Raw genomic sequence first — 22367 nt, 5'->3', positions numbered from 1 at the left:
TCAAAGATTAGCCTCAGGGCCTGTAACCCAGGAATCTGCTCTGTAGTGAAGGAGGCGGTCAAGGACCGGCCTTGTGTTCTCGGTGAATCCAGGTGGGGAAGCCATGTTCTTGCAGAAAGGTTGACCTAGTGGCTCCTGAGTTCTTCCTGCATCTCCAGCAAAGACCCCTTTATTCTTCCGTGGAAACTTGGCGCAAGGCGGCCCTGGTGGTGACTCAGCCAGGACAGAAGGAGCTGTTTCCACCGCTCGGCCTGATGAAATGCGGCCGCCCGGCTCTGGGTTGGGCCATGTCACCGGGAAGATGAATAAAGACCAGCTGCTTGACCTGATGTGCCAGAGAAGGCTTCAGAGATGCTCGGTCAGTTCAGATGTGAAGGTGTCGTCAAGACCCAAAGGGGTTCAGCTCCTTGCATGCTGACCAGTTATTATTTATTTTCCTCAATATTTTCCTGCGTATTACAAGTGCTTTCAGTAAGTTTGCGGATGAACTTCTTGACTTAGTAAAGTATGTAAAACAAGCCAACAGGATGTGAGTTGTGACATTGGGGGTGTTGTCTTGCTTCAGGGCTGCGGGGTTATCTTGTAACACTGTCACATGGCTCAACTGCGTGCAGGAAGAACCCTCGATGTGGCTTCATCAGCTTAAATATAGTTCAGGGCAACAGACACGGAGTTGAGATGAGGAAGTTCTATGCAGTGTAGGAAACAGGAGCTTTAAAGATAACTCGCTGTGATGGGAACCCAGCTTCCGGAGCCCTGATAAATGAATGGAGTAAGGGCAGACGCACAGAGAGGGGTCCCCCATTCCTGAGTCTGGAGGCAGCAGGTAAGGACCTCTTTGCAGAGGTGAGGCCATGCATGTACAGGGGAGAAGATGGGCGGTGGCCTCCAGAGAAGTGGAGGTGACGGCCCAGAGCAGCCAGTCACAGGCTACTGTTGTGTTTCTGGGTTTGTTTCCCTCCTGACCTGTCCTTCTCAGTCATTTGAAAGCAAACCTCAAAGACACTGGTCTAAACTTGCAAGTACAGTAGCAGAAAGGTCTCCTAGTAGCCTTTGGCCACGCTAATGTGTGCTTCTTGCTGCAAAGGGCAATGATGTGGTCGTACTTCCTGTGGGTGTGTATCGTCGAATGTGTGTAAAAGCAACTGTATGCTTTATGGGTTTCACAGCAAGGGCGGGTGAGAAAGGGAGGTTATACTCTATGTTTGCAGAGAAAATATTAACAACCTTGATAACGTTCAGTGCCATAGAGTTTATGGTCCTGCAGAGACTTTTTCTATAAAAGACCTCAGGGATGCTTTTTGGCATTTTATTACATGAAATGTTTTTAACTCAAATTCTGTCTAGGGTCTTAAAACACACCAGCAAACGTGTACTGTTTAACACTGTGGTTAGTGAACTTTGGTCTTAACCATGGTGAGAAAGAAGCAGCCTAACTAGTGGGGGAGCTGCTCTTACTCATTAACTGGTAACTGTTTAAAAACTGGGAGGGCCTTTTAGAGGAAACTTAATGCGCCAGATCTGCACTTGTAAAACGTTTATCAAGAGGAGATTATTCACCCCAAGAAAATCTCAGGCCTTACACATGATTTGCCCTATGAAGTGAATTTCCTTAGAGACTTAAATGTATTTATGAAAACGTTTATTTTACAGCTAATATTCAGGAACATGATAACCTTGAGAGGAATAGTCCTGTGGTATAGGATGGGGTGATTGGGGTGATGGGTAAGGGAGTTTCTTTTATATATATACATGTATTTATGTTATGCATATCTGTATACATATATAATACAAGCATACATAATCATGAAATATGGAACAGTTATAGTGATCAGGAGAAGAGAATTATCTTTTTCAGGGACAAGAAAAAAAAAGTTAAAAAGAGGGCGATCACTGATCACTTCCATTTGGCCTTTCAGTTAATAAAAAGGGTGCATACCTTAGTTTGCAGCCAGAGGCACTGTGCATGGCTTGTAGGATAAAAACACTGTGGATGAACACACACACTTGGTGTAAAAACGCAGCAGAGAACAAACACAATCAGACCGTCATGAGTGTGGTCACGTTGGGGGTGAGAGGGGGAGCTCTAATCCTCGGGGGTGGCGCCGGGTGGTGGGTGATGGGCTGTGGAGAATGAGTGTGTTTCACACTCACAGGCAGTGGGAAGGGGGCTCTTCAGGGGGGCTTGGCGAGACAGCAGGAGGAAGGTTTGCAGGTCAGGTTGGCTTCTCTGTTCAGAACCCTCCATTGCCTCCCTCTCCCAGAGTGACAGCTGGTTCACGAGGGCGTGTTTGCTCTATGCCCTGCCCTGGACCCCCTCTGTCCTGGGCCCCCTCTGCCCTGGGGCAGACTGGGAGGTGGTGGCACATGAAACGTGGTGTCACCAATTCCGTCATCCAGGTGACAGTGACTCGTCTGCTCCATGCTGAGCGCTGCGCCTAGGTCCTGGGGACGCTAAGAAATGGTGCAGCTGGTGGGACCAGGTGTGTGGACATCCTGAAGTGAGGGCTCCGTGATGGGCTGGGAACCCGGGTCTCCTGGGGGTTGGGGGGAGGGGAAGGAGTCTTAAGTTTCACTAACGACTTCCTGATGTCAGCAGCTCTGAGAGAGTTCCCTGAGAAAAGATAGAGCCTTTACGGGAACTTTAGGAAAGTATTTTCAGTTTTGTTTTTTAAAGCAGAGGCCTTGCAACGATTTCGAATTAGGTCTTGCCCCCGAGTCCTTGGCAACATACTGGTGGGCCGACTCGCTGTCAGAGGGAAGGTGACACGGGAGCCGGGTTCCTCTCACTGCCTCTGCCTGGAGGACAGATTATAGCTGCAACCTTAGTGTGTCATTTCCGGGGAGAGTTAATCCATTTACACAGTGGAGGTGTCAGTCGTCTACAGAGTGATGGAGTGGGTGACATGATGGGACATATGGGAAAGTATTGTATGTACCAGATGTTGCTACAAATATCTCATGCTGTCATTGGGGGGAATTGGGCCCTTTAACACTCCTAGTGAGGGACTTCCCTGGTGGCGCAGTGGTTAAGAATCCACCTGCCGATGCAGGGGACACGGGCTCAAGCCCTGGTCTGGGAAGATCCCACACGCTGTGGAGCAACTAAGCCCGTGCGCCACAACTACTGAGCCTGCGCTCTAGAGCCCGCGAGCCACAACGACTGAGCCCACGTGCCACAACTACTGAAGCCCGCGTGCCTAGAGCCCGTGCTCCACAACAAGAACAGCCACCGCAATGAGAAGCCCACGCACCGCAACGAAGAGTAGCCCCTGCTCACCGCTACGAGAGAAAGCCCGCATGCAGCAACGAAGACCCAACGCAGCCAAAAATAAAATAAATGAAATAAATTTATTTTAAAAAAAACCAAAACACTCCTGGTGAGAGTTTGGGATAGGGTATGTAGAACATGAAAAAATCGAAAAATAAATTTACCAAATCTTCTTGGTGAGGTGAGAAGAGGCAAAGATGCCCTTAGCAGTATATTGCTAGGGCTTAAAAACTGTGCTAAGAGGAAGTTTCTTTGCTGCTGGAAAGAAGTTCATCTGCAGCCTGGGAAGGTGTTTGGGCGCCGAGTCCTCTGGGTTCAGCTGTTCGTGCTCTTTCTTGTTACTGATGTGACAGTTCAGGGCTGCTCAGGAGAATCTGCCTTCCTCACTGGTTCATCCACTGAGACTGTTTATCCTTGAAACACTGTGGTGTAGCTGAAAGAATGTGGGTTTTACAGCTACCAGACTTAGGTCAGATCTTACTTCTGCCCCTTGTATGATTTTGAACAAGTTACTTAATATCTGAGTTGCAGATTCCTTATCTGTGGATGGCAATAACCCCTAATCTGTGAGGAGTGAGGAGTCCTTGAGATATTGTATGTAAAAGGATTCTAGGTGACATCTAGGTGGTTGACAAATGTTCCCTCCCCACCCCCATTTTTTTTTATTGTGGTAAAATACCTCTAACATAAAACTCGCCATTTTAACCGTTTTTAAGTATAAAATTTAGTGGCATTAACTATAGTCATGATGTTGTGCAACCATCACCACTGTCCATTTACAGAACTTTGCGTCACCGCAAACAGCTGCTGTGCACCATGAAGCCTCAACTGCCCGTTCCCTGCTGCCCGCCCCGATGGCCTCTTATCCGCTTCCTGTCTCTGTGAACTTGCCTTGTGTGTGTATCTTACATCAGTGGAATCACACAACATATGACCTTGATGTCCGGCTCCTCCCACACACCAGAATGATTTTGAGGTTCATCCCCGTGTGGCACGTGTCTGGGCTTCTTTCCTTTTTTTGGACGGATGTTACTCCATCATATGGATGGACTACATTTTGTTATCCATCATCTGTCGAAGGACACGTGGGTTGTTTCCGCCTACTGGCTGTTGTGAGTAGCGCTGCTGTGAACATGGTTGTACAGGTATCTGGGTCCCTGCTTTCAGTTCTGTGGGGCGGGTACCCAGAGGTGGAATTGCCGAGGCGTATGGTAATTCCTTTTTTTAAAAAATAAATTTATTTATTTCATTTATGTATTTGTGGCTGCGTTGGGTCTTCATTGCTTCACGTGGGCTTTCTCTAGTTGCGGCGAGCGGAGGCTACTCTTGGTTGTGGTGCATGGGCTTCTCACGGCGGTGGCTTCTCTTGTTGTGAAGCATGGGCCTTAGAGTGTTCAGGCTTCAGTAGTTGTGGCACGCGGGCTCAGTCGTTGTGGCTCGCGGGCTTAGTTGCTCTGCGGCCTGTGGGATCTTCCCGGACCAGGGCTCGAACCCGTGTCCCCTGCATTGGCTGGCGGATTCTTAACCCCTGTGCCACCAGGGAAGTCCCAGCATATGGTAACTCTGTGTTTAACTTTTTGAGGGACCACCACACTGTTTCTCCCGCTTTGGTTTTTATTTTACTCTGCACCATTTGAGCGTGTCTCCTTAAAGACCTGGAACTCCTGGACCTCGGGGTTGGAAGGAGCCACGTTCTGTTTAGCACCTGAGAATCTCTCCTGTTCAGAGCCTCCACAGCCCGACCACTGCTGCAGAGTCCTTCTCTTTCTTCCTTTTGCCTTTTCCTTCTTCAGTCTTCTCCTCTCTCTTCCCTTCCCCTTCCTCCCTCTGCTCTGCCCCTCCCCCACCTTCTCTAAAGGGGCGTGGTTGGGGGGGATCCTGCAGGTCCTCCTCCTCCACTCCCCCCGCCCCCACCTGGCATTGCTGTCCTCGTGGGAGGGACCCACGCACAACGAGCTTCCTTAAGCCAGACCTTCAGAAGGGTTGGCGCTCGTAATAAGTGATGGTATTTGCGGAAAGTTGGGTGGAGAATAAGAAAATGGCATCATCGAAGCGGGGAATTCAGTCTTCAGGGCTGCCAGCCCAGCACGGTGCTAGCAACAGCTGCAAGGAAATCATAAAAGTGGCTTTTCCACAAACCAGCCAGAAATAAAGTCCAGACTGCCAAGTCAGGATGTCTTAGTCAGGGTGCTTTTCATTCCTTGTAATCCTGATTGGCCTGGCCAGTAATTGAAAGTCAGTGTTGAGTCTGACTTGACTTATTTCTCAGGCCACTGTAAAGGTCTTCATTTGTGGTGCATCTGATCAGACCCTGTGGTAAATAAAGGATGTATCCATGCGTCTTAGGAGGCTGCAGGCGTGGGCAGGAAATAGCTACAGTTATGGCAGAGCTACACTTAAATGTGGGCAGTAGCAGCGAGTTATTAATAACAGTCCTAAGGAGAACATGAGCCGCCGCTAGAATTTTGGAGTTAATTGTACTGATTTGTGAATTCATGGACCAGCGCAAGGAGGTGGGCGAAGCTGATGGAGGATCGGAGCCGGCAGCGCGGCTGTGGGAGGGGATGGGTTCGCCGGAAAGTTTTGCACGCGCCCTGCCCGGTGAGGCTGAATTCCATGGACGTGGTTGGAGTGGAGAGGAAGGAACAAAGAGACTCGGGATCCAGGCTCTCTGACTAACCCCGGGGTGACTGAGTCAGCCACTGAGCGTGTCCACAGGATTTCTAAGACCTTAAAAGAAAGGGCAGCACCCTTACTGAGAACGCGCTTCCCCACGCTGACTGTGGAAATGCTTTCCCTCAGTTCTAGTCCTCGGCAACCACCGAGGGAGCTTCATGTGCGCGCGTTACGGCCGGAGTCTAGCCTGCCCCAGCTGATGAGGGTAGGGGTCCCAGCCCAGGCCGCCCTCCCAGCCCCACCCCGGGCTGCGCGGTTACAGTGAAAGGAATCAAAGGCTCCTGTTACGCCTGAGTTTTCAGTGCCTCATCCTCAGGATGATTTCTGGGCCACATTTCTTGATTCCGTAAACGGGGCCTGTGACCTTATCTAGAACGGCCTGTCCAATAACGTGTCACGTGAGCCACGGCCACTGTGTAGTTTAAGGTTTCCTAGCAGCCACGTGCAGAAAGGAGCAGGTGAAATTAACTTGAATAATATATTAGGTTTAACTCAAAATGCCAAACTATTATCATGTCCCAACTATATACATCCTGTGGTCACATTAACAATTACTGAGATGCTTTACACTTTTGGGAGCTAAATCTCTGGAATCCCGAGTGTATCTTACACTTAAAGCATGCCTCGATTTGGACTCGCCTCACCTGAGTTGCTCTGTGTGGCTGGTAGCTACCAAGCTGCACAGCGTAGACCTAAGGCGAAGTTACTGAGACTCATCCAAACATAGAGGCTCTGTTTGAAGCCCTTGGGAGGGATTCTGGGTGGGCAGGAAGCAGCTTCGCCTGAGATAGAAAGGTCCCATTTACGGACGGCAGAACGTCACCGCACGACTGAGGGGCCGTTTGTGGAGAGCAGTAAAGTCCTGCGGCCTCAGTCTCCACTGCCAGCAGTGACCACAGGAAAACTGTGACACCTTGACTGCCAGGCGCTGAACCATACTTGGGCGGGATGACTTGTCTTGGCAAATCTACTGGCCATTAAGAATGGAAACCACAGCCTTTAATGTATATATGGACACTGTTGCCAAAGAATCTTTTCCTCCAAATGCCTAATGCCTTACTCAGATGAGGAGATGTAGCGTCTGCCTGCGGAAGCAGCCGTGAGCAGGCGTCCTTATATGGGAATTTGCACAGACCTCAGCCCCACTGGGGGCAAGATCCACCACAGCGCACACTTCTCTTCCAGCGAAGCAGAAATTATTTTTAAATGTTCTTGGAATTTCCCCTTCCTCCTTTTTCTTCCTGTGGTTCTGCCTACTTTGTCCTCTTGGCCCCACTTAACTTCTGTCTTCCAGTCTTTTCCCATCTGTACCCACTTAATCTGGTTGGTTTCTGTTGTTGAGTTGTGTGAGTTTTTTATAGATTCTAGATATGAACTCCTTATCAGATACATGATTTTCAAATATTTTCTCCCATTCTGTAGGTGGCCTTTTCACTCTGTTGATTGTGCCCTTTGATGCACAGAAGTTTGTAATGATGGTGTAGTTCCCATTGTCTGTTTTTACTTTTGTTGCCTGTGCTTTTGGTGTCATATCCAATAAATCATAACCAAAGCTAATGTCATGAAGTTTTTCTCCTATATTTTCTTCTAAGAGTTTTATGTGGGCTATTTGGAGTTAATTTCTGTTTATAGTATGAGATTAAGAGTCCAGCTTCAGTCTTTTGCATGTGGATATACATTTTTCCCAACACCGTTTGTTGAAAAGACTGCACTTTCCCCATTGAGTGGCCTTGGCACCCTTGTTGAAAATCATTTGACCATATTTGTGAGGGTTTATTCCCAGGCCCTCCGTTCTCTTCCATTGGTCTGTGTGTCTGTCCTTATGCCAGCACCGCACTATTTAGATTACTGGAACTTTGTAGTAAGTTTTGAAATCAGGAAGTGTGAGACCTCCAACTTCATCTTTTTCAAAATTGTTTTGGCTTTTTGGGGTTCCTTGAAGTTCCTATGAATTTTAGGATGGATTTTTCTATTCCTGCAAGAGACATCACTTTGTTAGGGTTTAGAGCCTCATTTTTTTTCCCATTCATAAATGAGTTGTTGAGGATACTCTGTGATAAGAAAAAAGAGCAAAAAAAAAAATTTATTATTCAATGTTAGTCTTCAATATATACCTCAAATATAGCTTTAAAAATAATTATTTATTTTGGCAATTCTCTGCAAGATGAGGATTTTCAATACAACTTACTTTCCCTGTTTTCGTAAAATACTTTTTAACGATGTGCAGCCTTTAAGGGATAGTGATTGTACATCGTTAAGCATCCTCTCTAGCCAGGACACCAAAAATAATTTGTTCTAATTAAAGTTAACAGAGCCCAGTGGCCAGAGCAGAGTTCCCTCACTTTAGGTATTTTTGCTTGTTTGGGGGGGGGCAGTTAATCTTACTGAACCTCAATTCCGAAGTCCAGAAAATGATCCTTAAACTCAGCCTTTTTAATCCACCCTACAGGGTCATATTCCAGAATGCGGGTTCACAGTTGAAACTTACTGGAGAGGCTGAGGGGCTGTTTGTTGAGGCAGGAGACCTCCCCCTGCCCCCCATCACTCTGGCTTTGTCAGCCCTTTCTCTCAGCCTGGAGATGTCACAGCGATAGTCTGGCCAAACCAGTTGGAAAGACGTGTGCAGTTTTCTCAGTTGCACAGGTGAGAAGATGAGAGTTTTGTGTTAGATGAGGTGGTCGCATCAGTGGTCGCGCCCCCTGGAGGTGGCGGTGCACACGATGGCAGCGTTGTGCAGACGGGGTGGGGACGTGGCGGACCCTTTAGGAAGCTTAGCTTAGTGTAAAATGATTACATAACATGTGGGTGGGTTCGGTCTCCTGTCCTGTATCCCTGGTAGGGGTGCGCACAACGAGGGCATGGAGAAAAGAGGCCGGAGGTGCTTGGAGCAGTTGGATGGGTCGTTACAGTCTTAGTGGGACTTACTGGTCCAGACCACTCTGAGGCGCTGAGGCTTATAGACCTTCACAGAAAAATGCACAGAAGCACATACACGAAAATTTTCTTATAACGTCAGGGGATTCGTGCTCCCAGCCTCTACCACAACACACGATTGTAATGGCGACTGCGTTTCTGAGGTTTTTTTTAGAAGCCTTGCATTAAATAGGACAGTTAAAATATTGTGAATTCTTGATAACTGAATTATCTGCAAATTCACGAGCACAGAGCAGTCTGGTACTTTCCGGCAGGTGCCTGTGTATGTGTGTGTTTGCCCGTGTGAGAGACAGGGACACACACAGGCTCTGTCTTTCCACTTCTACAACCAGAAGAATTTCTTTGCGCCCATTTCCTTTTTCTTCCTTTTCCATAATGCAAACAGAAATGCTGTTCTTTTAAAGCCTTCTCCTACATGTTCTACACATTAAATTCTAAGCTCTTTCTTAGACGTCCTGTTTAAGGTGATAACAGCCAGTTGCGGCTACCTGCCCCGTGTGAGGCTGTGCACGTCACCTCTGACCCCTGCCTCAGCCCTGCAGGGCACGTATGTTGGAATCAGGACCTGATGTGTACGAGGCTGGCCCGAGACCCTCCAACTAGTCAATCTTCCAGTGTATCACATTCACCGTGAACCAAAATAAACACCTACTTTCGCCAAATTTATTAGTTTACAAGTGGATTTTTTCAACAGGTGGGTCTTAGATGTGATCTGAGGGGCAAAGAAAGCTTTCTGCTAAAAAATACCGCCCACTGTGGGTGGTATTTCCATGTTGCTGGTCAGAAGAATGAAGGTAACTGTCAAGTAAAAATGTTCTGGGGAATTATAGTTTCAATCCTTAACGTTTTAGTTTAAAATAGTTTGCCAGATTTTTTTTTCTTATCACAGCTTTAATAGAATTGAAGGAAACTCATGGCTTCTTATAAGCTGGGAGAAAGGAAAGATTGATTAGTACTGTACTTAGAAGGAGAGATTGAAGATGGAGCGCTGGGCGGTGAGCATCTCGGTGCAGGTCAGTGAGGATAAAACACCCAGTTTGGAATTCTGCGTGGGATGGAGTCCTGATTGTTGGGCACTAGCAATTTGGGGAGAGGAAGGTGTGTCTGCCCCCTGGGCACAGCGGTCCCTGTTCTTCCCCGACTCCGCAGCTGTCATCTTCCTCTCTGGGCAGGTCGTCCCGTGGGGAGTGAGGCCCCGGCCAGGCGGGTGTGCGCGGGTCAGACCCCGTCTTGACGCTGTCATGTGTGCAGGCGTGGTGGAAGCTGGGAGTCTGTTTTCCTCTTGTTGTAATTCCGCCCTCATCCTTGTGAAGGCTGTGATTGTGGTTCTTTGGGGCATTCGCTTTGGGAAAGTGGGGTCGGATATTTTGCTTGAGGAGTTAGCATCTTATAAAGAAAAATCTGTTTTCTCACGGCTCTCCAGTAAATGGTGCTTTGAGTGAGTTTGCCAGATATGGTTCAGTCTGCAGGCTAAATCTAGCCCACAGCCCGTGAGCAAACAATGGTTTTGACGTTTTTAAATTGTTGAAAAAAATGAAAAGAAGATGTGAAAATTACACGAAACTCAAACATCAGTCTTGGGACGCAGCCCAGCATTTGTCTGCTGGACAGGATCAGGTGAAGAGTCATGACAGAGGCCGTGTGGCCCTCGGAGCCTGAAATAGTCTCGCTCTGACCTTTACAGAAACAGTCTGCTGACCCTGCCGCGGAGGAGGTTAGCAATCATGAAGACGCTGTTTAACGTTGTCAGGTTTCAGACATCCCTGCATTCAGATCCTCGCAAGTTAAATCCAGTTCTGTGGAAATGACTAGATAGTGACATACTTTAATTACATCGAAACAAGTCTTCACTTGGTCGCCATCCTCACGAATGGGTTTCTTGTAACCAGCGTGAACTAGCTTCCTTCCTTCCTGTCCTGGAAGAACACTGGAGACTTGTCAGAGCCGCCTGCCCTCTGCTCCTCGGAGCCGACCAAGGACCAGGGGGCTGGGGGCTGGGGTGTCTGTAGAGCTGCGAGACCGACCCGAGTCTCACCAGCACATGGCACTCAGACATGTGCACCTCTACCAGGTAAGAACAGTTCCCCTGGGGGGAGCTTTCTGTTTGTTTTTGTTTGGGGGGGGTGGTGAATTTATATCATTCCTTTTTAATGGAATCCCACTGTTTGTCGATTTCCCCATCTGATGAGTCTGGACGGGATGCTGAGTCCTGCTCCCACTCGAGGCGCTGAGCCCCCCGCCCCGGCCTCGCCAGCCCCGGGTGCAGCTGAGACCCAGGCGTGACTGCCGGCTGTCGGGTTCAGAGGTGCAGGCAGGGATGCCCCCCATCATTCCTAGAGGGCGTGGCTGCAGCGGGGCCGGGCTGGGGGGCCAGACGCCCCCGCGGTGCTGTCTGCGCCTGGGGAAGATCTGTGACTGGCCGGCTGGTGGGCAGGGGGCTCTCTTCGCTGATATGAGCTCAGTGCCTTGTTGATCCCGGAGATTCTGTGAACAACCCAACATCCTTTTTTAAGTACCTCTTCTGCTGAAATTAACCTGAGGTGGTTTATATTGCCTGCATCCTAGAAAACCTGCATGTGTTGAGCTGAAAGTGCCCATTCAAAATGTCAAACATTTTGTATTAAAACTTTTTTTTTCTTTTTGAAACTTTTATTTATTCCTCTTGATATCCTATGTTGTCCACCTTTTCCTCTTTATCCACAATTACCTACTGTGTACCTGCCACCTGCCAGGCGCGTGGTTAAATGTCAGCAGAGGAACGTTTCATGTTGGGCTGTAGTGATGCCTCACTTAGAGGATGTCGTGAGGGGTGGTCCCGACCTCGGTCCCCAGGTTCTCTGTGCCCGTGTCAACTCGGGGACAGCAGTGAGGAGCCCGAGAGCAATTCAGGAAGGAAGGAGGTCAGACTTTGAAATCAGTACAGGACAGAGACCTGTAGTCACCTTGAGGGATGGAGTGACTGAACGTAGAAAGAAACAGGAGGAAAGAGGTGAGGCCTGAGCACCGGGTTCCCCCGCAGCAAACCTGGTAGCTCGTGTGATGCCCCGGGACGCCCACCAGACAAACCTTCTGACGGTGATCTGACTTCTCACCTGGTCTACACCCGGGAGGGGACGGGCTGGTCGTGCAAGCTGAGTGTGTTAGTTGGCCTGGTGGTTACAGCCTGGGTTCCTGGTTTTCACATCCGCTCTGCACGTGTTAATCACAACCGCTGAGACGCATCCGCTTTGGATAAACTGACAAAACGGGGTTGCCAGCCTTCAGAAACTGAAGGTCAAGCTTTTAAGCTTTCGAAAATTCACCAAGGAGAGCCTCTTTATGGGAAGCTGCTCACCTTCCCAGCACCCAGCCAACTGTCCCCATGAATCACGCACCCCTTTGGGGTAAACTCCAGTTACGTGCGTGTATACGTTAGTAAGAAATAGTATCACAATTTTGTGAGACACTTTAAGAAAGATCGATCAACATTCTTGTGTTTCTGCGAAGTTTCCAAACGTCACTCATTCAGCAGGCTTTTCCATGGACCCACTGTGTGCTGGCTCCGAGCATCACAGTGTGGCAGGTGCCGCGGGGAGGATTTGTCTGCAGGAGCCCCTCCGGGAGCTCTGTGAGTCCCCACAGAGTGGAACCGTGTGGGGATCCAGACCTGCTACCGGCCCAGTGGGGCAAGGGTGTCTGGCAGCTCATCACAGGGGAGGGAGACGCAGAGCGTGTGGGCTCTGGGAGGGGGGCCACTGCTGGGAGGGAGAAGTGGCTGGAAATGAGGCCGCAGGTAAGGAGGTGGTGAAGGCTTGTGTCTCCTGCGACACCAGGGTCTCTGGACTTCGCCCCCTGGAAAATAGACATCGTCTTCCGAACTGAAACATAATACGCTCAGATTTGCAGTTAAAAAAAAAAATACAGCTTTGACAGCAGTGAGTAAAAGGAGAAGTATCGATGATGATGTGATAATTGTTTTTCATCGAGCACTCCCCATGTGCTAATTACTCCATTAATCCACGTCCTTTTCACAGTAGGTCCGTGGGGCATGGGTATAACCATCCCCTTAGGAAGAAAAACTCTCCAGTAAACCCCTGCCAGGCTGGGATCTGAGTTCAAGGCTGACGGACCACGCCTGGCCCAGCGCAGAAGGGTGGGCCTGGGGACCGGGGACAGCGGGGTGTGCGGGGTGTGCGTATGAAGGGAGGGGCGACATGACCTTTCGCACAGTGGCTGGGCTGGTGAGAAAGAGGCTGCCGAGGGCGACTGGAGGTTTGGGGCAGCGTAGTGTGAGGGGCAGCTTGACCAGCATGAGGGGTCGGGCGAGCGCCACTGTACGCCCCCCCCCCCGAGGGATGCATGGACCGCAGTTAAGCCAGCTGTCTGCTCCCTCCACCAGATAAGTGCACGTGTGCAAATCATCTCACACGAGGACGTGTTTCTACATGTCTAGTTAAGACCCCCGTGTATAAGCTTTAGGTTTGCTTCTCTCCAACCGTGGTGCTGGTGCTGATCTCAGGCAAAGTTTGCTGTTAAAAGTACTACGTTCTGCACCTCAGCGTCCATACTGTGGACAGGTTTCTTTTTACTGTGTTCTTCCTGCTGCTTTACTTCTGGGTTTGGAGTAGAGGTCTTCATTCACCTACCAGGTAGTTGTGTCTGGAAGCCGGCCCGTCTCACCTGGTTTTGCTGGTCTTATGACTCATTTAACCCTCTTATCTCTGATGCAGCCTACATGCATCCTTTTTTTCTTACAGTTTATGTCCAATAACTTTCTCATTATCTTTGGGCTTCACAGCATAATGTTTCAAAAAAATGTTTCTTTTTCCAGCTTTATTGAGATGTAATTGACATATAACATTGTGTAATTTTAAGGTGTGTAATGTGATGATTTGAGACATGTATATAGTTTTGCAAGATGTTTACCACAATAAGGTTAATTAACCCACCCATTACCTCACATAATTACCATTTTGTTTTGGTGATGAGAACATAAAAACTGTTCTCACGACTTTCAAGTATATGGTATTGTTAATTGTTGTCACCATGCTGGACATCACGCCCCCAAAACGTATTCCTCTCGTAACTGGAACTCTGTGCCCTTTGACCAGCATCTCCCCATTTCTCCCCCACCACTCCCCAGCCCCTGGCACCTCCCTTCTACTCTGTTTCTATGGGTTCAATGCTTTTAGATCACACATGTAAGAGAGATCGTATAGTATTTGTCTCTCTCTGATTTATTGCACTTAGTGTAATGCCCTAAAGACCATCCATGTTGTTGCAAGTGGCAGGATGTCCTTCATTTTTATGGCTGAGTAACACTCCTTTGTGTGTGTGTGTGTGTGTGTGTGTGTGTGTGTGTGTGTGGTTTTCTTTATCTGTTCATCCAGCGATGGACACTTGGGTGGTTTCCATGTCTTGGTCATTGTGAATAATGCTGCGGTGAACAAGGGGACACAGATATTTCTTTGAGATCGTGATTTCATTTCCTTCAGATATATTGACCCGGAAGTGGAATTGCTGGGTCACATGGCAGTTCTATTTTTAGTTTGTTGAGGACCCTCCATACTCTTTTCCATCATGGCTGTACCAATTGACGTTCCCACCAACAGTGCAGGAGGGTTCCCTTTTTTTCCACATCCTTGCCAACATTTGTTATTTCTTGTCTTTTTTAAAAAATATATTTATTTATTTATTTATTTGGTTGCACTGGGTCTTAGTTGCAGCAGGCAGTCTCCTTAGTTGTGGCATGCAAACTCTTAGTTGCAGCATGCATGTGGGATCTAGTTCCCTGACCAGGGATCGAACCCAGGCCCCCTGCATTGGGAACGCGGAGTCTTAACTACTTCGCCACCAGGGAAGTCCCTTCTTGTCTTTTTGATAATAGCATTTCTGATAGGTGTGAGGTGATAGCTCATTGTGGTTTGATTTGCATTTCCCTGATGATTAGTGATGCTGAGCATTTTTTGTGTACCTGTTGGTCATCTGTATGTCTTTGGAAAAATGTCTGTTCAAGGACTTCCCTGGCGGTTCAGTGGTCAAGACTCCACGCTTCCCATGCAGGGGGCATGGGTTTGATCCATGGTCAGGGAACTAAGATCCCACATGCTGCATGGCCAAAAAAAAAGAAAGAAAGAAAGAAAAATGGCTTGTTCAGGTCTGGTGCCCTTTTTTTTTTTTTTTTTTGCTGCGCCCCAGGACTTGTGGGATCTTAGTTCCCCGACCAGTGATTGAACCCAGGTCCACGGAAGTGAAAGCACCGAGTCCTAACCACTGGACTGCCAGGGAATTCCCTCATGCCCATTTTCATTCATTCATTCATTCATTTATTTCTGGCTGCGTTGGGTCTTCGTTGCTGTGTGCCGGCTTTCTCTAGTTGTGGCGGGGGTATAACAACAATTAACAATACTGTTGACAGACACTGGGGAGGCTGTCAGACCAGGAGGGACGGCAGACCAGGAGCTGGGGATGTGGGCCCCCCGTCAGGCTACTCTTCATTGCAGTGCACAGACTTCTCATTGTGGTAGCTTCTCTTGTTGCGGAGCATGGGCTCTAGGCGCACAGGCTTCAGTAGTTGTGACCTGCGGGCTCAGTAGTTGTGGCACGCGGGCTCTAGAGCACAGGTTCAGTAGTTGTGGCGCACGGGCTTAGTTGCTCCGCGGCATGTGGGATCTTCCCGGACCAGGGATGGAACCCATGTCTCCTGCACTGGCAGGCAGATTCCTAACCACTGCGCCACCAGGGAAGCCCTCGTGCCCATTTTTAAATCAGAATCTTTTTTTTTTTTTTTTTGGTGTTGAGCTGTATGCATTCTTTATACATTTTGGATATTAACCCCTTATCTGATATGTGATTTACAAATATCTTCTCCCATTCTGTAGGTTGCCTTTTTATTTTTTTATTGTTTCTTTTTCTGTACAGAAGCTTTTCAGTTTGATGTAGTCCCACCTGTTGATTTTTGCTTTTGTTGCTTGTGCTTTTGGTGTCATATACAAAAAAATCGTTGCCAAGACAGATGTCAAGTTGCTTTTCCTTTATGTTTTCTTCTAGGTGTTTATAATTTCAGGTCTTACATGTAGTCCTTAATCCATTTTGAGTTAATTTTTGTGCATGGTGTAAGATAGGGGTCCAGTTTCATTCTTTTGCACCTAGCGTGATACTTTCTGTCTTCTGTGTTATTAAGCATCATTCAGAAGTGGTAAGAAAGGCTTTTAGTGTTGGTTACGTATCGAGTGGTGGACACTCAGGCTCTCGCAGTGGGTTACATTCCTGTGACGTTGCACCTGAGAATTAACAATGCCCTTTTTTAGACTTTCATTTCCTGAAAATTGTGTGCATGTAATACCCTGAGAAGCCACGTGGTGGCAGAAGTGGTGCTTTGAAACTTGTGGGTTTACAAACCTGCTCTAAGAGAACGTCTGCTCTGCATCTTCATCCTTTTTTTTTTTTTTTTTTTTTTAGATGAAGGTGTAGAATTTAATAGAAAGAGACTCCAAATACCCATCACCTACCTTAAATAAAACATTACAAGTACAGTTGAGCTCTTGGTACACTTCCCGTTGTGATGAGTTTCCCTCCCGCTTTTCCTCTGGGAGGGAACCACTCTCCTGTTGATTCTTATATTACACACTGTGTATTCTTAGCACTCATGGGGTTGTTTATTTTGTTTTAGATTTTAAATAGTGTGTGCTCTTTGTGATACTGTGCAAGCTGTGCTTTTTCACTCTCTCGGTTCTTAGGTAGGTTTATCCACGTGGATTTGTGCAGCTTTAGTGAATTATTTTTTTCTATAGCTGTGTGGTATTCCAGGAAGGGGTCATGACTTGTTACATGCACTTTCCTGTTGAGAGACACTGGGGAGGCTGTCAGACCAAGAGGGATGGCAGACTGGGAGCTGGGGACGTGGGCCCCCATCAGGTCCCCTGTTGCTGTCTAACAACACACTTGGTCTCAAGAACACCCGTTTTCATTAGAATCTTTGCCTCTTTCCCCGAACGCTTGGCCTGAGTCATCACACATACCCTGAAGGGAGACAGCCTCCAAGGAGTCCCGGAATTCAGCGACGTAAAGGCTCAAGTCTGACGCCGTCCACTGGCTTCTGCCCCCGGAGCTATAGGAGGAAGGTCTGTGTCAGTGACCTCGGCCTCCTTCCCAGCCCTCGGCGGCCCGTCCACCGCGTGGACCCAGGTGCAGCTGGGCTCCTGCCTCATTTCTGGGAGAGAAAGTGGGCAGGCGGGGGGACCGTGGTTTAGTCTGTCTCCAGCCTGTGTTTAGTCTGGGGTTGTCCCCAGGGCCTCTGTGCCCACAGTGGGGAGGGGACACCTCCCCTGCCCCCTGGAGTTCTCGTTGCTGAACTAATAGTAAAACTGATGCAAGACAGATGAACAGGAGAAGAAGAAACAAGTTTCAATTCCTGCGCACGGAGGTCTCGCAGAGATGGGACCTAAGATGTGGCCAAAGCAGGTGGCTTTTGTAGACAAACAATAAATTTGTGAGGAATTGACAGGACTAAGAAACGTAGGCTTTGGATGCCCAGTTAGTGAAGGATCTGAGTGGTTTGGCCCTGGGGTTAGTCACCGAAAGAGGTCGCGGGTTTGTTTGTACGGGCTGCCCCGTCTCTGGCCATTAGGATGTCCTCCCTCCTTCACATGGAGACTTACCTCCTGCTTCAGGGAGACAGAGGAGGGGGTCACAGTGTCCCTCTTACATCGGCCGTTTCTTAAGCAGCTTTAATTCAGAATAATCCATGTGCTGTTGAGGGACATTTGGGGGCAGCTCACCCTGGACCCCAACACTGTCCTGCTCCTGTGTGTCCCCGAAGCTTCCTGGGTTGGGCTTGTCCGCGTTCAGACCTGGCTGTGGATCCACAGTCTCCCTCGTTGGCTGTGTTGCCTGTCAGGACCTTGAGCTGCTTGGAGACTCAGTTACCTCAAATGCATAGTGGGGACAATAGTGGTCCACAGCTGGTAGGACGGAGGTGAACGTTAAATTGGAGCGTGTTCCTCAGCTGTGAGCAGTACTTACATCAGCTCCGCATACGGCACGGCATGGGCATTTTTGTGCCCCAGCCCTTTCTTTTGTAAGTACTCTTTGAAAACGGTCTTCTTAGATTCAGTCAGTTTAAAATGCTGGCTTTCCGCGGGCAGGACTAAGGCAGCACGAGTGCAGCCCGGGCTCCGCGTCTGGTCTGCCACCGGTTCCTCTCCCTAAAAGCCTCTCCCGCCCACTCCCCATCCCCCCAACCCGGCCGCCACCCCCGTCTCCACCCTGACAGCTCGGTCTCCCCCCTCCCCAGGCCTGGGAGAGGGGTCTTTGGACCGGAGAGACACCCCTGACTGGCTCTCTCGCCTCACCCCCCCCCCAGCCCCTCCCCGCAGCCTCCGGGCCTTTGCACGAGCTGAGCTGCTCTCTCCCCAAGCCGCCCCTCCCTCCGGCTCTGGGGGATCAGACCCCAGGTTTCCGCCTCGGGAGGCGTTCCCTGCGTCCCTGCCGTCCTCACAGCGGCCTTGTCTCCTGTGACGTGACACATTTTCAGCTGCATATTTATTTGTGGGTTAGATGGTTGGCAGGGTGTCCTCCCAGACAGAAAGCTTTAGGATGAGACTTTACACAGAACCCGGGAATGTTTTGATGCCCTGGTGAAAGGGTTTGGAGGTGGAAGTTGACAGTAGTGACTGCGGCACTGAAACCAGGCTGGGGCCGCGCAGGAGCTGCGGTCACGCTCACGACCCCCTGGAATTCCGGGGAGAAGAGCCATGGCCTCGGAAGCTCAGAACTGCTGCCGGTAACTCTGCCATCCGGGGATTCTTGCTCCGGGACCTTCGCCTGTTGGTTTTGTCACGGGAACGTTTAGTGCAGAAATGTGCTCAGCAGGTCCACTCCTGCTGCGGGGTGGACGGGTGGAATGAGTGGAAACAGTGTGTGTAGCAACTTTATACAGAAGGTGATGGCAAAACACATTTTAAGTCAAATCATGTGAAAATCTGGATTTTCAGCAAAGCTCTCTTTTGTGAACAGATGACCACTAGAATTCCTTCAGAGAATTAAAAATTATCCTATCTACAGAAGTTTAGCTTGATGTGCAGTCTTCTGAAACCGTGTTGACGGTGTCACATGGGCTTGCACTTGCCCGTGGATGGAGGCCGGGGCCCCGCTGACTCTGCCGCGTCTCTCCCCGTGGCCTCGGCGTCTCCGCGGCTCGTGTGTCAGGCGGGTGGTCAGGGTCCCTTCCTGGGTTTTATGTGCAGCTCGGCTCTTGGCTGTGGAGCAGGTAACCAGGAAGCGGGCCGAGGCGGGGGTCAGGCCGGGGGTCGGGGGCACGGCCGGCCGAGCGTGTGAAGCCAGCCTCAGGCCCCATCTGGGTCCGGGGTGGGAGCCTGACCTGCGGGGAGGGGTGAGCGTGCCAGGAGCCTACCAGCCTCGGGCCCTCCCCTGCCGTGGGCCCTTGCTGAAATTTTAATCCGCAGAAAAGACCGTTCAGATCATCGGATTCGACCGCTCTATTTCCGAAGGGAAAGATTGAGGCCTTCGGGAGTGATGTGACTCGTGTGCCTGCCTGCCCGCCGGCCGCAGCCGGGACGTTGCCCGTGTGGACCCACCAGCCGGGTGACCCCGGGCTCCCCCTGCACCCTCGCACCAGCTTGTCCCCCCCTCGGCCCCGTAGAAAGGTTGGGGGGGTGGGAGGGTGACCGGGAGTTTTGTTTTAAATCCTTTTGAAGGGCGCAGGAAAGCTTGCTTGTTGCGGCGTGGCTTTGGGAATGTTCTGTTATTGTCTCGCAGAAGACGGTGGGTGACCCGTGTAGATTCTCTGTGTTTCTGACAGCTGACCTGTCGGGTCTCAGACTTCGGCCGAGGCCCCCCCGCCTGCTCGGTGAGAGGAGGGTCGAGGGGCTGTTCAGAGGGGCTCGCAGACGGGCCAGGGACCGTGTCTTTGGTGATTTTTTCTGACTCTTCTGGACGGTAGATTCTGCTCTCTCACACTCTGCTCTGGTCGACTTGAACTTGAACCTGCTCCTGAGAATCGCCGAGGTCCGAGCCCTCGTGTGACACCCGGGACACGCCTGGGGGCCCGTGTGGAGGGCGTGGGGCTGGAAGTGAGAGTTTTGGAGACGGGAGTGTGGAAGGAGGGAGGTCGGTGCTCTGCTTTATCAGAGAAACTTTACTTCCCCTGTAGGGGATTATTCATAGGATAAAATTTAAACTAAAAAGGATTCATTTCCATTAAGTTCAGAGTGGTTGCAAAACAAAATTCTTCTCTTACCGCGTGTGTACAAGGAAATTAATGGCCTGGAAACGTACAGCTGCTTGACCGTCTGCAGGCCTGGGGCCCCTGGTCCGGAAGGTCTGCTGACGGGCCAGCAGCCAGCTGGGCCCCGAAGCCAGGGTGCAGCCCTCAGTTCTGCCGAGAAGGAGCCGTCAGCGCCGGAACGCTGGGGATGGGTCTTAGGGGCTTGATGCCTAATTAGGTTTCTCTACCCCCCAGAGCCTGAAGGGGGTACTGGGACCAAGTACACCAAGAACTGGGCTGAGTCAGGTGGAGGGTGGTGTTTTAGTTCTTAGCCCCGCTGGAAAGTGTTCACACTGGTGGAAGTGTTGCTCAGCTCTACAAATGTGCAGCATCTGAGTTTCTGCAATCTCACAGCAAAGTACAGCTTTCCAAAACTGTGGAGTGGATGTGCCTTTTAAGAATCTCATTTAGGTAATGTTGAGTGTTAAATGCAAAAACAAAACAAAACAAAACCAGTTTCAAAGCTCTGGAGCATTCATCTGAAACGTACCATCATCATAACTTGGCGAGGCTCTCAAAATCAATTGGTCGAACAACTAACCAGAGAACTTACTGAGCAAACGCACAGTCTACCACGTACCTGGCCTTGTAAGACGCAGCGATGCAGTAGCTACACGGCTGCCCTGGGAGGGCTGTTATCTGGGGGGATGGGGGGATGGAGACCCTGGTGATAGTGAGTGAAGGGTCTCCAAAGCCCTCCTGTGAGAGGGACCCCTGCGCTGAGTCCAGAGGCAGGACTCGGGGCCAGGACGCCCCATCTGTCCTGGGACCACGCTCAGCACGGGGAGGAGCCGTCGGGTCACCGCAGGGTCTTCCAGGACCCGCGAGTGACCGGTTTACATTTGGAAAGAACTCCTGGAAATTTGGAGGATAGAGTAGAGGAGGGTGAGGCCAGAGGCAGAGAGATGACTGGGAGGTGGAGAGAGATGGGGGGGGGGGGGACAATAGGGGCTCTTCTGAACCAGGGTCTGGCCTGTGGTTGAGGTCAGGGTCCCGCCCTGGGGCAGGGGCGTCTGTGCAGGTTGGAAGGTGAGTCCGCCTGCCAGTGCCCTGAGATGGGGGCGTGTTGTGCTCGCATGCATTTCTGAGACTCACTGACCTTCCTCGGATTCCCAGAAGGTCCGTGACCGCCTCCCCCCTCCACTTTGAAAGGTGGAGGACGGGGTCAGAGGTCAGCCTGCAGAGCGAGGCCCGGTGTGATGCTCCCAGGGCCTTCCTGTTTAGTCATTTCAACCAAGAGCACAAACCTATTGCAGAAGAAAGTACCCGCTGAGCTGATGTCGCATTTCACTGGGAGTCGGAGCTCAGGTCCCAGGAGAGCCCGGCGGTCGGGGGGAGCAGTGGGCAGGTTCACAGAGCCGCCACCCCGCGGTGGGAGCGGGCCGGGGTGCCCCCTCGACACGTTCTGTGAACCTTTGTTCGTTGACAGCCGCTGGGCTCTAAGGGTGGCAGCACTGCCCTTCAGAGACCGTTTACGCCGCGAAATGGACATCCCTGTATGGACACCCACGTGGGCCTCCCTCAAATGCTAAGACAGTCGTTTGAAATTCAGAACTCACTTAAAATAGGCCTGATCTACAATCCATGCTCAACTGATAACTTTCTACGGGAGGGTGTGAAAGGAGGGAACCACGGGGACAAGGATGGGGACGTGGGGCCTCTCCTGGCGTCACGTCACCTGCCGCGTCCCAGGGCTGTGCCCTCTGTCCCTCTCTCCCCCTATGCAGATGCACAGAAACCTTTGTTGGGGGGTGTCATCTGGCTGCAGCCTGAGCCATTGTGTGGTAGGGGGTTGTTCCCTCCCAGAAATGGGGGCCCCTCCCTGGCTGCACGTGGCGGGGAGGGACGGGTACCACTGTCTCCCACGGTCTGTGCTGTCAGTGAAATGGCAGTGGTTAAAGACCTTTGCCCAAAGCCCCAGGATTTAATTTTCTGCAGTTGTGACGAGCACGGATCTACTGAAGCTTGTGTGCGTCAGCACAGCCATGTGAAAAGTCCGCAGGCGAGAGTTGTTTCCGTTTGTTTTACATAACTTTTCTTCCCCCTGTTCACATCCTTTCCACTTTAGACTCGTCAAATACAGGGTTCGTCCTACACGGTAGTGTTTCCTGTCTTGTCAACTTTGCTAGTTTCCGAGCCTTTTCCCTTGTCAGCGGGCTGCATTACTCTTTTGCAAGTTCTCTTTAAAAATCAAGCTCTCTTATGTACATTTTCCTATAG

At 50.2% G+C, this 22367-nt stretch overlaps 1 protein-coding gene across 2 annotated transcripts in view; it reads left to right on the top strand.

The window, feature by feature from the left end:
- LIMS1 (LIM zinc finger domain containing 1) overlaps positions 1 to 22367 on the top strand; it is a 106256-nt gene that overhangs the window by 37331 nt on the left and 46558 nt on the right. Inside the window, exon 1 of one of the 2 annotated variants that reach the window (XM_059943383.1) lies at positions 19109 to 19130. The exons of the other annotated variant lie outside the window; for it this stretch is intronic. The gene's annotated coding sequence lies outside the window, so the exon portion shown is untranslated. Of the gene's footprint in view, positions 1 to 19108; positions 19131 to 22367 lie in introns of those variants that run through there. 2 annotated transcript variants of the gene reach the window in all.

Source organism: Balaenoptera ricei, chromosome 13 (genome assembly GCF_028023285.1).
Source record: "Balaenoptera ricei isolate mBalRic1 chromosome 13, mBalRic1.hap2, whole genome shotgun sequence".
NCBI lineage: Eukaryota > Metazoa > Chordata > Mammalia > Artiodactyla > Balaenopteridae > Balaenoptera > Balaenoptera ricei.
This window is presented reverse-complemented; position numbering and strand designations above follow the sequence as displayed.